Genomic DNA, 19,020 nt, shown 5'->3' with positions numbered 1-19,020 from the left:
ATTACGACAAGAAACAACACCATGAATTGTTTTGACACTCCGGAATGAAGAATGGAATGGTTGAGCCAATGGTGAAAATAATTTGGAAGATCTTGGAGAAACACATTTGACTGATGATAAAACATTCTTACGTCAAACTTTAGAAAAGAATTTGAGAAGCTCCGAAAAAATAAGAAGAGTCAGGTAAGATCCTGGGAAAAACCTGTGGGTTAGGGCCCACTCAAGAGAAAGCACCGTTAGAATGATTAAAAAGAGAGATTGCACCGGTTGAATTGAAAGGCTTGAATGAGATAACATCCTCAAATAGCTTGAACGGATTAAGAGTGGAAACACGAATCTTCTGAGATATCTTTAGCACTCCGGAACAAATGAATAGCGAGAAATGAATGAATATGAGGAGAACCAGCAAGAGAGGGTATTTGAAACGAGGAAAAGGGATATGATCAACACCAAAAGTTTGAATTGGTCCACCGGAGAAGGAAAGGAGCAAATAACGATGAACTTGAGGCTCCGTTAGTATCTTCATGAGAATCGCCGGATAAGAACATTGACGGAAAAGGAATGGAGAGGCTTCCCATGAATAAAATGATACGTGAATAAGAAATCTGAGTCCTTGAAGAAAAAGGGTGGGTGGGCGGGAAAACAAAGGCAACTTGGAGACGAATGAAACAAACACCGTTGAGAAGACTTGAGTTGATCTTGCGGATGTTGAAATGATCGGATCCACTTGAAGAGAAACACACCGGTTGAAACGGATTGACATGACAATCTCGATGATCATGAATGATTGGTATTCACATAGGAACATGAGAACACAGCTTAGGAAAGGTATGGAATCAACATTTGACTTCGAAGCAACTCGAATACCACAACTCAAAACAAAACAAAGGATTGGCTTGCAAAATAAGCCAGAACAAACATATGATAGATATTTCGTCTGAAGTTTTCATGGTGGGACCTACACGGGCTCGATCGTACATCACCATCATGTACAAGGCAGTGCACATGACATACGAAGCGTCCCTGAGTCGGCATAGCCAAGGACTCTTTAGGACGCAATGAGACCACTATAAAACCAACCGTGGATAGGCGGACCACTAGACGTCGAACCCCAATATCATATCATACATCTGTCGGAAAGATATCCTAAGAGCTACTTGAATTCCCACTTATAAACTCCCGAAATTTTCCGGTTATGCAATCAGGTGTTGGGGATACAGGGGAAGCATAATATCTCACCCAAAACTAGCAAATCCTACATCCAGCTGTATCCATCCTTCAACACATAACCAAGAACCTTCGGAAAACATTTACCTCAACCTTCGAAAAGCATCCGTTATACGAGTTATGGCAATACTCCCGAACTCCCGCCCCAGTACTGGGAGGCGTTGAGGTTATCTCACCAACAACTGCATAAAATAGATTTTCGATGTCGGCGAAACTAATCTCAGGTATTCCAGAACTGCAATGATAAAATTGTGACGACAACACCTCGGAGCTCAACTCCCCGGGGCACTGCCACAACCCCTAAATGACAGGAGGCACCAAGAACAATGTTCTCGTACAAAACCATCGGAACGATTCCATGATACCCGCGTGATCCTAAATTTTTTTAGTGAAATTTGAGAAGAGAAGAGTCAAAACTCTATGTCAGGATGCCTCACCAGAGCAATGAAGGGACTGAGGAGTAAAAAGAATTCCTAACTCTCCAATATATAATTCCTAAATGACTCAAAACATTTTTCTCGACTCAACAACGTCAAGGATTCGATCAAGCAGGGGGCTCCTAAGGTAGGGGAAGGCTCTGATTACCAACTTGTAACGCCCTCGATGCGGCTATATCTCCTACGTGTCGAAACACGACTTAGAGGCATAACCGCATTGAACGCAATGTCGCAAGTGAGGCAATTTTCGCAAACAACCCATGTAATATAAATAAAAGGGGAAAGGATACATAGTTGGCTTAAACTCGCCACATCACACAAATACATGAATAGCATTACATCATCCAGATACAATCAAGGTCCGACTACGGAACCAAAATAAAAGAAGACTACCCCAAATGCTACGCAGATCCCCGGTCGACCCCAACTGGGCTCCACTACTGATCAACTAGAACAAAACAACACAAAGGAAAAGATCTTCATCGAGCTCCTCCTTGAGCTTGGTTGCGTCAGCTGCACGGTTCAACGACACCTGCAAGCTAGTTTCAGAAGCATCTGTGAGTCACGGGGACTCGGCAATCTCACACCCTCGTGATCAAGACTATTTAAGCTTATGGGTAAGGTAAAGGTATGATGTGGAGCTGCAGCAAGCGACTAGCATATATGGTGGCTAACATACGCAAATGAGAGCGAGAAGAGAAGGCAAAGCACGGTCGAGAAACTATGATCAAGAAGTTATCCTAGAACAACCTACGTTAAACATAACTCCAACACCGTGTTCACTTCCCCGACTCCGCCGAGAAGAGACCATCACGGTTACACACGCAGTTGATGTATTTTAATTAAGATCAACTTCAGGTTTTCTACAACCGGACATTAACAAATTCCCATCTGCCCATAACCGCGGGCACGACTTTCGAAAGTTCAAAACCCTACAAGGGTGTCCCAACTTAGCCCATCACAAGCCCTCACGGTCAACGAAGGATATTCCTTCTCCTAAGACATTCCGATCAGACTCGGCATCCAGGTTACAAGACATCTTGACAATGGTAAAACAAGTCCAGCAACACCGCCCGAATGTGTCGACAAATCCCGATAGGAGCTACACATATCTCGTTCTCAGTGCACACTCAGATGAGACATCCTACGAGTAAAATCAACCCTCAAGTTACCTCGAGGTGGCCCCGCAGTCTACTCGGTCCGACCAACACTCAGAGGAGCACTGGCCCGGGGGGGTTAAAATAATGATGACCCTTGGGAGCGCGACTCCCAAGGGAAAAAGAGGCTAGGTGGCCAATGGTAAAACCAATGTTAGGCATTGCTGGAGGAGTTTTATTCAAGGCGAGCTGTCAAGGGGTTCCCATTATAACCCAACCGCGTAAGGAACGCAAAATCCGGGAACATAACACCGATATGACAGAAACTAGGGCGGCAAGAGTGGAACAAAATACCAGGCATAAGGTCGAGCCTTCCACCCTTTACCAAGTATGTAGATGCATTTATTAAATAAGAGATATTGTGATATCCCAACAAAATATCCATGTTCCAAACATGGAACAAGCTCCAATCTTCACCTGCAACTAAGAACGCTATAAGAGGGGCTGAGCAAAGCGGTAGCATAGCCAATCAACGGTTTGCTAGGACAAGGTGGGTTAGAGGCTTGTCTCAACAATATGGGAGGCATGATAAGCAAGTGGTAGGTATCGCAACATAGGCATAGCAATAGAGCGAGCAACTAGCAAGCAAAGATAGAAGTGATTTCGAGGGTATGGTCATCTTGCCTGAAATCCCGCAAGGAAGAAGAACGAGTCCATGAAGAAGACAAATGGACGTAGTCGAACGGGTCCTCACAAATGCGACATTAACGGAACCAACCCGAAGAAGCAACACCGGAAGGAAGCACACAACATAGTAAACAACCAACACACGAACATGGTATTATATGCGGGATGCGATATGTGATGCATATGCATGATTTGCAAAGGAATGATTGAACCTGGACTCAACTTGGAAATCCAAGAGTGCCACTGGAAAGGTGAGGTGATTTCGGTTGAAATCGATATAAATATCGCCGGGATCGGATGCACGGTTGGAAAAGGTAAGCAAAACAAATATGGCACCGGTCTGTGATAAACAGCAAGTAGCCATCTAAATGCATCAAGTTAAATATGCTACATCACTCAAACATGGCAACAAAATACATGGTAGGGATCCACTCAAGATTCTGAACAAAAGATGAACACTGAGCTACGGCTAATTCACTCATTAACAGGTTCAAACAAGCATGGCAAAAGAGCAAATGATAACATGTTTCAGACTTAGTGAAATTAACACGTCTGTAATTTATCATCAGGAAGCACACTTTAGAGCATGAAAACTACATGCTACAGGAACATATCATGGAAAAGCAAGGCATGGCATGAAGCTACTCAAAGCACTTAACAAAAGTCCCTTAGTGACCTTGAGCCAAAAGGGATCAGAAAATACAATTGCAAGCATGTGAACATGGCAAAAACATAAACAGATTCAGATAGTGAAAAACTGGAGCATGCAAATCAGTCAATGAGTAGGCATGTTTACGAGCTGGATGCACTCACTACAGAGCATGGCATGACAAACTAAGCATACACCCATCAAGAAAACATAGTATAGAAGCTAGACATGGCAAGAACATCATCATAGCATGCACGGATCAATAGCAACATCCTCGGCAAAATCGCTAAACATGTCAAAAATCTGCAAGGATCATTTTATAGCAAAAGTAGAGCTTGATTACCTCAAACTAGGGTGCTCCATTAATGCAAACAAAGACATGGATGGATAGAGCACCACAATGTTAACAAAACATCCTTACTAATCATCCTCAAAAGAGGCACGAATCACTAGGAAACAACATGGACATATGGCATAACAACAAAATCAGGACAAGGACTTAGTGAAATTCTAAGTCCCTGAAATCAGCATTACCGATTACACTAGTTTGCAAGCTTGTGATAGTCACCACATAGATCACAAAAATACATGGCAAGCACCATTTTGAAGATGGCATGGCATATAACAAAACACATGTAGAGCTCAGGATCATAGCATGCAAACATTAATCATGGCAAAAATGACAAAATGCCATTTGCTGAAACAGAACTGACAAATTCATCACGTAGCCCTCTTCCAACAGCATTTCGGGCATCAAGATGAGCTCAAATGAAAATGATGCAATGAGGTGAAATGATGTACTCATCGAGACGAACATTTTGATATGCTACACACACGAATTGGAGCAATGTGTGATGAGTTATGACCTGATGAACATGGCATAAAAATACTGGAACATGGCATAAAAAAACAGAATAGGCGCAAAATGTTAAAACGCGCACTGGGCGAGGGTTAGACGGGCTGCTCACCATGGGCCAAGGCCCAGGACGCTGGAGAGGGGACAGGCCGGTGCTGCTGGGCCGGCTGCTGATGTGGCCCAGGACGGGGTCCACGTGCGCGAGGGGGAGGCGGCCCATCACCGGGCGCTTGTCCCTGCTCCCGAGCGGGACGAAGACAAGGCGGCGGCAGCGCGTGAACTCCGGCGACGGCTCAAGGCGACGGCGAGGCAGGTGAGGTCGAGGGAGGCCGCCGACGTTGGCGGGCGGCGGCGCGGGCTCGGGCGCCCGTGGGTGGCGGCGGCGGCGTCCCAGGCCGGGAGGGCCCGATCCGGGCCCTGGCGGGCCACGGCGGCGGCGGAGGCACGACTGACACTTGGTGCTCTCCGATTTGCTGCGGCGCGGTGGCGGACATGTCCGTCGGTGGGAAATTTGTCCGGTGGCGCGGAGAGGAGAGATCTAGGGTTTGTACCGCGGAATTTTCGGGGGAGGCCACATATTTATAGGTAGAGGGAGCTAGGAGAGTCCAAATGAGGTGCGGTTTTCGGCCACACGATCGTGATCGAACGACCGAGATGATGGATGAGGTTTAGGTGGGTTTTGGGCCACTTTGGAGAGGTGTTGGGCTGCATCACACACGAGGCCTTCTTGGTCCCTCGGTTAACCGTTGGAGTATCAAACGAAGTCCAAATGGCACGAAACTTGACAGGCGGTCTACCGGTAGTAAACCAAGGCCACATGACAAGTCTCGGTCCAATCCGAAAACGTTTAACACCCGCACACGAAAAGAGATAGAAAGGGACACCGGGTGACATAGGAGCGCCGGATTGCAAAACGGACAATGGGGAAAATGCTCGGATGCATGAGACGAACATGTATGCAAATGAAATGCACATGATGACATGATATGAGATGCATGACACGCAAGCAATGACAAGGCAACAACAGCGAAAAACTAGAGGAACACCTGGCACATCAGTCTCGGGGCGTCACAGTGTGGCAGGATACTATGACATGAAACTGATATGGGAATAGGAGGACAAAGAAGCAGTATCGGCGGGTGGGAATCTGAACTTTAGTGAAATCAGGGGCAAATGCGCCAGAGACTACTTGCGGGCACGTGCAAAGAGGCGTGATGATGGAACTTATTACTTTGAGAATGCACATGACGCCAAACTGTATGAAGTGGTAGAGGCTTCCAAGATCCCTGGAAGGTTCTACAGGAACTCAGGGCCATGTGACATTCTGTCCATTGCTCTGGACACAAAAGAGCCCCCTGGCCGTGCAAGGATTATAGGTGTTAATGTCCCGCACAAGAGGGCTTTCACACTCAGCAAAGAAGAGGTATTCAGCATGAAAAAAGCGAGGAGTGAAATGAAGCAGAATGCATTGTTTGAAAAGTTGAAGAAGGAGATTTATCCGACTGTTCGAAAGGATGTTGAGGAGTCAATGATGATGCAGAAGACTCTAACACTGACAGATAGCCAGCAGATGGGAGGGGAGGCGGGCATGGATGATGCTGCTTATTGCGCGACAACACTACACAAGAGTAGCTGTGCATCAGCTGACCCCAGCGACACTGAGACTACAGCTGCTCGTGATGACGCTATATCTGATCTATCTAGAATGAAAGACAGACTGAAGGGCATGCTTACACATTATGAAGGTACATTAAAATGTGCAACCCCCTGGGTTTGCCCACCCTTCTTGGAAGATGGCCTCTTCTTGGACAATGTGCCATTGAAGCCGGGTTGTGTGAAGTGTTACATGACTGAAGTAAAGCCTGGATTCAATGAATTTGCCCTAAAGAATGTCCTAGGAGACTTCAATGAGCAAAGGACCTTGGGAGAAACACTGTTACATCACTTCCAGTGGCCACGAAAGGAAATAGAGTTCATTGATGCGATTCCTGAAGCCCCGCCAAGAGCAACCACTATCTCCCCTCAACCAGTGACGCTCTCCTTGCCACAGCAGCTCTTGCCGGCTGATGCATCAACCTGTGATCAGCCGGCCCGACTTTGTGGCGTACAGACAATGTCATCTTCCGCCCAAAAGCAGCCAGTGGCAAGGCCTACAACTGCTGATGATGCACCACTGGTTCAGATGCCGGCCATTGAAGCAGCAGTGGGAGACCCAGCTATAGCACATGCTCAGCAGACCAACCTGGTGGAACAGACTGCTAAGCAGTCTGTAGGTCCAGAACCGACTGCTCATTAGTCCGTCGGTCCGCAGGCGCGTGATCAGCATACCAATGCGTCAGCACTTCCTGCTCAGCAAACCAACGCGTTGGCATGACCTCCTTAGCACACCGATAAGTTGGCACCACCTGCGCAGAAACACGACATAGCTTCAATGCATGGTCAGTAGTCCGATGCCTCTGCTCCAATAGCCCAGCAGTCCGTCACAGCAGCACCGCCAGCTCAGCGGTCTGGCATAGATAAACCGTCTGCTAAGAAGTCCGTCCAAGCTTCACCGTCTGCTCAGTAGTCTACCTTGCAGGCAACCAGACGTTCTTCCAGAAATGCTTCAAGTACCAAGAAGGAAGTGGCCAAAAAGGCTACAACCACGACCACGAGGAAGGGTAGTGGGAGAGTGAAGAGGAAAGAGAATGATTGCCTCTTACTTAAAGCACTCATCGCCCAGAACCAAATTAACAACAGCTTGTTTGAATCGGGGAGTAATATTATTTCTGACACCATGGATGATGAATAAGTAGAATTATTGCTTGCTAAAAGTAAAGCATATGTACTTGAAGCATGCAATTACGTCCATGGCCAGCCATTTCTTGTTGGCAAATACTTTGATCAGTGCAGCTCCAGTTGCCGCGAGTTACATGAATATTGCATGGTCCACTACAATAGAGATCATTTCTGACACGATGCTGGTTCCATCAATGTGAGTTTCGAGGACTTACATCTCTTCTTCAACTTCAATGTGTGTCGGTATTCTAGGAACGGGGGACCCCATACTTGCCTGCCTGCGGCCCGCAGCGTGGCTCCTCCAGCGGCCCTGTACGGCCCATCCTCACCAACAAACACGCAAGACCCTCGCGAGGGGCCAAGCCTCGCGAGGCAGACGGCGCAAGACCTCCTCAGGGACGGCCTCACTAGGCTGGCTCACGAGGGGCAGAGAGATCAAGGCAAGGTGAACCTCGCGAGGTTCCAATGACGCAAGCCATCACGATCAAGGCCAGGCGGGCGCCAGCATGCATAGTGTCCTCGTTTCCTCTTTGGTGTTAAGGAGGCAAGCGCAGGCGAGGAGTTCCGAGGCATCAGGCAAAGGTTGGCATATCGGTGCAACAAGACCAAGACTAGCAGAACGGTAGACGGAGGTCACCGCGGAGCCCAAGACAGCATCACCACCAGAGCCTTTGGCAGGAGAAGACTACTTTTGTCAGGATAGCTTGTACTAGCTGCCCCCTTCAAATTGGCCGTGGTGGGATCCTTTCCCGCTCAATATTCGGGAAGAGGACCAGGGCCTCTATAAATAGGACTAACCACCACCATAATGAGGCAGAGGATCCAGATGATCCTCAACCACACAAGCTCACCAAGCACAGGAACACCTCTGCTCAGGAGGCTATTCTTCCCTTGTAACTGTTCATCCCCAACCCAAGAGGCAATCCACCACACCACACTAGAGTAGGGTATTACACCACAACGGTGGCCCGAACGGTTGAACCAGTATAAACCTTGTGTCTCATATTCTTTGGGTCCGTCAAGCTAGGCAGTGAGATCGTCGAGTGCGCTAACTAGAGAGGGGGAGATCTTCATGTGCACCCCAGTGTTCGAACCTCCAGGGTTTTGTCAGAACTCGAAATCCGACATTTGGCGCACCAGGTAGGGGTGCACCGGAGTCTTCCTTCCGCCAGTCGATCCGCCGACACTCCGCAGCTCCAATGTCCGTCGAACCGAGGACCAATGTCGGTCGTTGGGGAGCTTGGCCGGCCCGGGTAGCCCCACCTACCCAAGAAGACCTCAACCCCGCGCCCCAGGCAGCACGCGCACCGCCAAGCGCTGCACGGCATGAGCGGTGTGGTCAAGTGCCATCCACCCTTACTCCACGCCAAGTACGGGCAACTGCAAGGGCTTCAAGCCACGCTATGGCCATGGTGCCGCACACCCGACGTGAATAAGCAAACATGAGTTCCACACTCACGGTGGCTCACGAGCTGTTGCGATGATGGCTGATGTAGAGCGGTCAGGATGCACTGCTGGAGCGCGTCGCCGAGCTACTGGACGCCACAACCTCGGGAGCGCCTCCCTTCTGCTCCCTGCTTACACTCCAGGCCGCAGCCGGATCGCATGGCGGGCCTCGCCGTGCCCGCGCGCCCTCGAGCGCGGCTCTAGGCTCCATCGACACTGGCGCGGCCAACGGCACCAAACGCTGAATCGCACCCCCGCCACCTCCGACGAGCACAGGTACGAGCGTCGCCGCCTATGGCCCCGGTAGGATTCCGCCCTACCATCCTCTAGGCGGTGCGCTGGGCCGAGCGACATGGAGCATGGGGCACTACGGCGAGGTCTTTGAGGCGACGGCCTCGGAGGCCTACGTACCCCGCATGATGGACCAGGAGTACATGCTGGAAGACAACCCCAGCTCGTTCCTCGAGCCAAGATGGGAGGAGGAGGCACTAGGAACTGGGGACTTCCAGGAGCCTCTCGGAAGCCTCACCAACCATGCCAACAACAACAGCTACAGGGTACCAGTAATCTCTCAGAGCAATCTTACGCTAACCATGGGTCGCAGGAGGATCAGGTCACGGTGGCGGACGGCGGCCCCCCTTCCGCTAGGGGGAGCGCACTGGGGGCTACCAGGGAGGAGCCGGGAGCAAGGCCCCTCCCCGCATCGTGCGGAGGAAGACATCCCCCGAAGGTAGGCCCTCTGCCGGGGAGGTGCCGACGAGCCTTCCCCCGGCAGAGGACCCGTGGTCGCCGAGGGCGCCACTGGCATCCCCTTTGCCCCCTGGTGTCGTCCTGGTCGCCGGTTGCCCCCAGTGGTGGTCGAGGGCGGTGCAAGGCGGGGCCCTCGTTTGGCGATATGAAGTAAAAGGCTCGCCCCTGTGAAGATCTCCACTCGTGACACTCTCGCGTATTAATGAGTGGGGCTCTACACGCCCCGGAGTCTCAGGAGTGCCGCCCTTGGGCCTCGGGGGCTCCCTCCCATGACTAGTGGTAGCACTTAGCTCCACGCTGGTGAGAATACAAGAAGACTAGACTAGGTGTCGGACGCGGCCATTTGCTTTCGATCACTCTTTTTGTAGCCTTGTTTTATGGCTTTGGATTTGAGTTGAAGCTGAATTTTCGTTGATAAGAGCGGGGGTGCCTTTTCTCGTTCTTGGGATTTGGTTCCTTGCCCTAGTTCAGGGTTCATCCCTGTTGCCTCCCCCCTTGTGAGCTCCTCGCGAGCGGGGCTGGGCACGGCACGCGCATGTTGCGCACACGTCCTCCCATGGCTAACGCTCGCTTCTTGCGAGGCCCTCTCGGGCGGATCGGCAGGCTTCTCCGGAACTCAAGACCTAGTGGCCTGGTCTGGAACTGGCCCGGACAAAGGTAAACCACAGCAGTAGGCTCATGGCAGGACTCGTAGATTTATGAAAACACATCTTTAGCCTAGCCTAAAGAACAAAAGCAATAATCTGTTTACATGAGGGGCTTCCCCTCCCAAAATGCTCTTACAACCTTCAGGGCCGTGCCCGAGCTTTCATATGCAGGGTCAACAGAAAGGAAGCGCGGGTTCAATCAGACATATCGCTCACCGCGTCCTCCGGGTCGCCCTCAGACGCATCGCTGGCATCGTTGTCACCATCGCTGATGTCTCCGTCATCGTCACCGGCATCGTCCCCGCCATCGCTGGTGCCGCCCTCGCCATCGTCCACCACGTCGCCTTCATCCGCAGCAACCACCACTGCGTCATCCTCGGAGGTGAAGGCCCTGACCCTGGCATCCACATTGTCCTCAACCTAGCGCGCCAGGTCGTCCTGGATGGCCTGGGGCACAGGGGCAATGGCGGCGTCAAATTCAAAGTTGGGGTAGGTGTTCTGGAGATGGCTGAAGACACGGTAGAACGCATGCTTGAGCAAGCCGCGGCTCCTCTCCTCGACAAGCACGCGAGCCCTCTCGAATTGATTTTCCAAGCGCGTCACCACGTTAGTGAAGAAAAGGAGGTGACTAGCGTAGTCGTCTGAGTGGGTATGAGGTGCATTCTCGTCGCAGACGGCACCTAGCACCGCGTTGGCTCTGGTCCTGAGGTTTTGGAGCATGGGGGCGTTCTCGCGCTCCAGTGTACGCCGCCGGAGCGCTTCCTCCCTGCCCCGCTGCACGGAGGATTCGGAGCCGGCGACCCGCTGCTGAAGAGAAGACAGCTCGGCACGTGCGGAAGCCAGCTCGGCTTGCACTGAAGACAGGGCGGCTACAGCGGATTTCTCGCGACCTTCAGCTTCGTCCAACCTTGACCTGAGGGCCTCGGTCCTGCCCACAGCCTCGGCTTCCACAAGCTTCAACTTCAGGTCGTACCTGCCCACAAGGTTCGTGCAAGCCGCGGCCGCTCAGCGATCGACTTCCTCCTGGGCCTTGGCCTCGCGTGCGCCGACAGCGTCCTCATCTTGGGCAACCTGGAGCTCCCTCGTCTCCAACCGCTTGAGCTCAAGGCTGCACTCCGCGGCTTCCAGCTCCAGCGCCTCCTCACGCCTCAGGATCTCCTCCTCCTCGGCAGGCATCCCCCTCATCGACGCTAAGGCGGCCTTGCGCGCCTCCACTTGCTGCTCCAGGGAAGCACTCCAGGCTTGGAGCTCCCACGCATGCTTCTCTGTGATCTCGCTACATCGATCAGCTTCCCGAGCTTCTTCCAAAGCGCGGTTGCAAGCTTCACGCGAGGTCACAAGAGACGCCTCGGCCTTCGCATTATCAATCTCACATGGGTGGCGCCCAAGGTTGATGGCCACCTTCAGCTTATGCCACTCCTCCACCAGCCGAAGGCCCTCGGCCTCGAGGCGCGCATCTACATTCGCGAGCTCCCCGCCAAGCCGGTTCATCGCGCCCATCGCCTCCCGGAAGAGCTCGTGGCGGACGACACTCCTTTCATGCGTAGCTTTGAGCACGCAGCCGAGTCCGTCCTCCACAGCAGGGGCCGTCGAAGGGTCTCGAAGCGGCTCGCCCCTTTCCTGCAGGGGGCTGGGGGCTGACGCTCCTCCGGACGCCAACAGGGGTTCAGCAGGAGCCCGATTAGGATGAGGCTCACCGCTCCAAGAAGGGACCAAGACCGAAGCCATCCAGTTGCCGTCCATAACTAGAGGAGGAGACCTTGGCACGGTCGTCACACCCCCGACGAGGCCACGAAGAAGATACGGCAGGAGCGCGGGCTCAAGGCGCCAAGCCAGCGCGCCAAGCCGGTTCATCGTGCCCATCGCCTCCCGGAAGAGCTCGTGGTGGACGACACTCCTTTCATGCATAGCTTTGAGCACGCAGCCGACTCTGTCCTCCACAGCAGGGGCCGTCGAAGGGTCCCGAAGAGGCTCGCCCCTTTCCTACAGGGGGCTGGGGGCTGACGCTCCTCCGGACGCCAACAGGGGTTCAGCAGGAGCCCAGTTAGGATGAGGCTCACCGCTCGAAGAAGGGACCAAGACTGAAGTCATCCAGTTGCCGTCCATAACCAAAGGAGGAGACCTTGGCACGCTCGTCACACCCCCGACGAGGCCACGAAGAAGATACGGCAGGAGCGCGGGCTCAAGGCGCCAAGCCAGCGCGTTGGCCTCTCCGGCTGACCCTGTGACGGGGGCGGCGTGCCGGCTTGGGACGCTCAAGGCCAGCGGAAGACTCGAGGCATGGGGAGGTTGCGTCACCATGGGCTTCATGGCCTTGGAAGATGGGATCCTGGAGAACTACCGTCAGGAAGGGAAGCGGCACTCGAGGAATTACAGAGATAAGGTACTTACGCATCTACGGCGATGTACTTCCTATGTTTCAACGGCCGGACGGTGCCATTGCTGCAGCATGGAGACTCCTTCCTCTTACGGAGCGCCGTGAAGTCCACGCGGAACCGGCCCAAGCGTTGCACGTGGCTACCAGCATAGAGAGCGACCGGTGAAGCACCCAAGGAGACGACCTGAGGAATGCCATGCTGAGGAGAGCTACCGGACTCCACCTCGCGGCGACCTGCCGAGGCCTTAGGAGCTTCGGCCTCAGGAATGGCAGACTGCGTCTCCCCCTCAGCTGCTGCCCCAGGGCGAGAATCACGAGTTCCCGAGGACGATGCCTCGGGAACCCCAGGCAGCATGGACACGTCGGCACCAGCGCCTCTAGCTTCCAGCGGTGCTTGCCTCCCTACGTCCACTCCTGGGCAAGCTCGGCGTTGGTGACAAGGAGAGGAACCACAATGATGGGGTTCTCGCGGGGCCCTCGCAAGGCCAACTCGATGCAACCCCCATTCATCGAAGGAGGGCATCTGCCGCGTGAACTCCACCCTGTTCGAGCGGTTGTACAAGCAACAACCCTCTTGCGGCAAATCACCCGGCGAGGGGTCACCGGCCAAGACCTCGATCAACGTCCTTCGTGCCTCGGACAGAAGCCCCGACGCCTGAAGCCTCATGCGATCCTGGTCACTAGTCAGGGCCCACATCGGCTGGGTATGGTGCTGGAATGGGGTGATACGGAGTCGGAGGAACTCCTTCATCACCTTGGGCGCGATCACATCAAGATCCTTCAGCCTCCTCAGCCGGAGCCAGACGAAGGCGAGACAGGAGCCCGCGACCTCCTTGTGACCCCAGCCGGAGCTGGGGACGGCAAGCGACGATGGAGGCGAGAGCAGGGGACTGAGTACCCCGACATCGACATACACCCACCGCATCCAAAAATCGCTCGTGGACGGCGGGAGATCAAAATCAATCCCCGAGCCGGCTGTCGCCGCCACGTCCTGGAAACTCAGTCACCCTGAGCACTACCGGGGGTTGGTTAGGTGCAGCGAGAAGAAATGGCGCAAAAGGGCCACGGAAGGGGCAATGCCCACCAAGCCCTCGTAGACAAAGGCGAACATGGTGAGAAGGGCAACAGACTAGGGATCAAGGTGCGGCATATGGATCTGGTAATGAGAAAGCACGGCATTGAAGAAGGCGCAGAAGGGAGGAACCAGGCCACCCCAAAGAGCATCGACGAAGAATGGGACCTTGGTGGCCGTCCTATAGATGGAGGCTCGGGACGCAGGCCAAGCCACCGTCCCTCCCCATTCGTTGCAGCTGGTAGCAAGCGCAAGGCGGACCTTATCCATGCCCTCCCGATTGAGCACCCGCGATCGGCCGATGGCGGGGTCGACGGCCGGAGCTGAGTTGGCTGAGGACAGGAGCTTCTTCCCTTTCTCTGTCCCGTTCGGCACCATGGCAATAAGGGAAGAGCTCGAGTTGGATTGGAAGAAGAGGCAGAGGTATGAGGAAGCGAAGAAGTCGGGGAGTGTGTTGCCAGCAATGGGGAGGTAACTATGTAGGATGCCGTGGCCGCCTAGCCAGGCGGATTTCAAGGTTGCGTGGGGAAGCGGGGCCGCCCACGTCCCGTCGCTCGCCACGCGTCAACCAAGGCCGCAAGCTGTTGGGGCCCGCAGCGCTCCGCACTTTCCCTTTGGCTTCGCCTCGAAGCCAAGCCTGAGCGCGCCTTGGGCCCGGGGGCTACTGTCGGTGTTCTGGGAATAGGGGTCCCCAGACTTGCCTGGCTGCGGCCCGCAGCGTGGCTCCTCCAGTGGCCCTGTACGGCCCATCTTCACCAACAAAAAGCCAAGACCCTCGCGAGGGGCCAAGCCTCGCGAGGCGGACGACTCAAGACCTCCTCAGGGGTGGCCTCACTAGGCTGGCTCGTGAGGGGCGGAGAGATCAAGGCAAGGCAAACCTCGCAAGGTTCCAATGACGCAAGCCATGACGATCAAGGCCAGGCGGGCGCCAGCGCGCACAGTGTCCTTGTTTCCTCTTTGGTGTTAAGGAGGCAACCGCAGGCGCCTACATGGAGTTCCGAGGCATCAGGCAAAGGTTGCCATATTGGTGCAACAAGACCAAGACCAGCAGAACGGCAGGATGGAGGTCACCGTGGAGCCCAAGACGGCGTCACCACCAGAGCCTTTGGCAGGCAAAGACTACTTTTGTCAGGATAGCTTGTACTAGCTGTCCCCCTTCAAATTGGCCGTTGTGGGATCCCTTCCCGCTCAATATTTGGGAAGAGGACCAGGGCCTCTATAAATAGGACTAGCCACCACCATAACGAGGCAGAGGATCCAGATGATCCTCACCCACACAGGCTCACCAAGCACAAGAACACCTCTCCTCAGGAGGTTGTTCTTCCCTTGTAACTGTTCATCCCCAGCCCAAGAGGCAATCCACCACACCACACTGGAGTAGGGTATTACACCACAACGGTGGCCCGAACCAGTATAAACCTTGTGTCTCATATTCTTTGGGTCCGTTAAGCTAGGCCGTGAGATTGTTGAGTGCGCAAACTAGAGAGGGGGGAGATCTTCGTGCGCACCCCAGTGTTCGAACCTCAAGGGTTTTGCCGAAACTTGAAATCTGACAACATGCTCGATGCCACTCTTGTTAGATGCCTAATTTTGTAAGTACTTAACAAACTCTGATCAACTTCTCCATACAAAGTTGTAAATGGTAAACAGCTAACTGCATTTATTCCTCTCAGGGGATTGAACACGCGGAGAAGAAAAAGGGAGAGTGTGTATTTCATAGATCCTGCATTAGCAAATGGCACAACATTAGATGGTAAGGACCGACGGGACTGGGCCGTTAACACGGTCCTCCGTATCTTCGAAAACACGTCCCATGCAGAATCATTTCTCTGGCCATATCATGAATGATAAGTCAAGTAAACAACCACGCATACACTGATTGTCTTTCAGATTTCGACATCATTCGTAAGTTCATGGCTTTCTTAATATGTAGCAATCACTAGATATTGGTATTCATTGTTCAACACAAGAACACAATTTACTACATCGATTCTCTCAGAGAGTCAACAAATGCTCAGGATCTGACGCATGGTCAGCAATTCTTGGATAGGTATTGAATTCTATGATGTTGAAATGAATTTGCATTCATATCTAGTTTAATAATTGATGTTGGCAAAATTCATCATCATTTGCAGTGTGCTCGCATTGTGGAAAACTAAACTAGAGAACCTGTTCAAGACGGAACAACCCGTGCAGCACGAGATCGTTTCTTCGGTAACACACCAAAATCCGTTATTTTTGGAAAATTTATCCAACAGTCTGCAAATACATTTCCTTATGCTAGACATATGTTCAAGCTTCTAAATAAACCTCTTTCTATTTTGTCGAAAGAAAAAATAATACATCTAACACTGGTTAGGTTGTTCCTAACACGACAAATACATGTCTAACTTTGTACAAAAAAATTCAGTGTCCTCAGCAAGAAGTAGGGACCAACCTTTGTGGATACTATGTTTGCAGACACATGATCTCCATCTACAAATCTGCTGATAGTTGTGACGATCCTCACAAATTAGTACTGGTAAGTCTATCTTAATTAATATCTTCTACTCCACTCATATGGCACATTCTGATCTTAAAAATACTTCAGCTCATCATAAAACTGAGGACCCCTGAACAGCTCCTGGCTGGTGAATTGCTGATGGTTTGGAGATTTATCAGCGACTTCTTCCAGGATCACTACATCAATCCCACTGGTGATAATGAAGATTTCAGCATGCATTCTCCTGAAACATTGAATAAGAGTTAGCCGCTAAACGTATAACGCATGGATCCATTGTTTTCCATCTGATGAGGTCTTCGTATTTCATACATTAATTATGTAATGCATATATGTGTGGAAAAATCATTGGAATTTAGCTACCATATGTTCAATTGCAATTGTTGCGAAATCTGATGAATGTTCTTCCCGTGGACACTATTTGTTCAATTGAATATTGTGGCGAATTTGCTTTTTGCGTGCCGATTCAAAATGGGATATTTTTGTTTATTTGTTCAATTAAATATTGTGGCGAGTTTGCTTTTTACGTGCAGATTCAAAATGGTATATTTTTCTTTTAACCTGGCAATTGCTCCGCACATGGTTCAACTAAATGAGTGTGTGCGATCCACATCGGAAGCATACGTCAATCGTAGCGGAACCGTCGGTGATACACAGCAGATCGCAAATGATTTGCAGCCCTACGACGTGTGTGTAGGTTCTCCGAAACCGTTTGTGATATCGCGTTATCACACACGAGAACTGGGAGTAAACCGTGCGAATGCAAATTACAATCCCAGTCGTAATTTTTTCAGGAAACGTGTGGGATCCCAAACGAAAAGTACACATCACTCTTGCGGCAACCGTCGGTGATACTTAAAAAATCACAAACGGTCTGCAACACTTGAATGTGTGCAAAGGGGCTCCTGAACTGTTTGTGATAGAACATTATCACAAACGGTAATTGTTGGAAAATGTGTGCGATGGATTCTAGCATGGCAGACGGGTTACGCAGAAAACTCGTGTGCGATGGGGCACAAATCACACATAGTTCATATGTTGGCCCGTGTGCCTTAGATATTGTTTCTCAAACAGTTCATTACGACTGACCGTATGGTTTCATTTCATCATTAGAAACGCTTAATCACCGATACCACACGTGTGAAATAATTTAGTGTGTGCTGCATCGCACACGATTACATTTTGGAAGGCCTCTGGATCACTGCTCCATATCCCCGACGGTTTCTGGGTCGTGTGGGAAGGACACCCTATCACACACACTCACTTGGTGATGGTTCCAAATGTTGTCACGTAAAGGGGTTAAAAGCCGTTTGTTTAGGACCGACGCGCACCAGTGCTAGCAAATTGCGGAAAGGCAAGAGTGCGTATAATCCAATGACTCACATTAGTCATAAAGAACTTATATACTTATTGCAAAAAAATATTAGCCCTCGAAGCAAAGTACTGCTACGCATTCCCCCAGGGGGTAGATTGGTTGGAAAAGACCATTGCTCATCCCTGACCGCCACTCATAAGGAAGACAATCAATAATAAATCATGCTCCAATTTCATAGCATAACGAGAGACTATACATGCATGCTTCAGGAATCACAAACCTTCACACAAATATTCCTACTAACCACAACCAATTAGTAGTACCTCCCACATATTATCATCTCTATATCTCAAAACTATTGCAAGGAATCAAAAAAATCATATTCAGTGATCCACAAGTTTTATGTAGCATTTCATGACTAACCATGCAAATGACCAATTCCTGTTAACTCTCTAAATAGATATGAGTGAAACATGAGAGTTTAATTCTTTCTACAAAAGATCATACTCTAACAAATATAAGTGAAGCAAAAAAGAATTCTACAAATAACAGTTTTCTATATGAAGAGAAACACGCAATGCAAACCTCATATGATATAAGTGAAGCATATGAAGCATTCTATAAAGCCATACTCAAAAGATATAAGTGAAGTGAAATGAGCATTCTATAAATCAACCAAGAACTATCTCATGCTATCATGGTGCATAAAAGAAAAAAGGAAAATAAACATAAAAGATGCTCCAAGATTTACGCATATCACGTGAACGAAACGAAAACCGAAACATACCGATACATGTTGAAGAAAGATGGGATGCCTTCCGGGGCATCCCCAAGATTAGACGCTTGAGTCAACTTGGCTATTTACTTGGGGTGCCTTGGGCATCCCCAAGCTTGAACTCTTGCCTCTCCTCCTTCTCCTCATATTGAGAACACCTCAATCTTTGAACACTTCACCTACACAAAACTTAATAGAAAACTCGCTGAGATCCGTTAGTATAATAATGCAAATCACTACTTTAAGTACTTTTCAAAACCCATTCATATTTTGTTTTTGCATTTTAGCTACTGTATTATAACTTCTCCATGGCTTATACCACCGATACAATCGATAGTTTCATAAAAAGGAAGGAAAACAATGCATCAAAAACAGAATCTGTCAAAAACAGGACAATCTGTAGTAAT

Source organism: Triticum aestivum, chromosome 7A, assembly GCF_018294505.1.
Source record: "Triticum aestivum cultivar Chinese Spring chromosome 7A, IWGSC CS RefSeq v2.1, whole genome shotgun sequence".
In the NCBI taxonomy this organism is placed as follows: Eukaryota; Viridiplantae; Streptophyta; class Magnoliopsida; order Poales; family Poaceae; genus Triticum; species Triticum aestivum.
The sequence above is the reverse complement of the archived record's forward strand: the minus strand, read 5'-3'. Positions refer to the sequence as shown.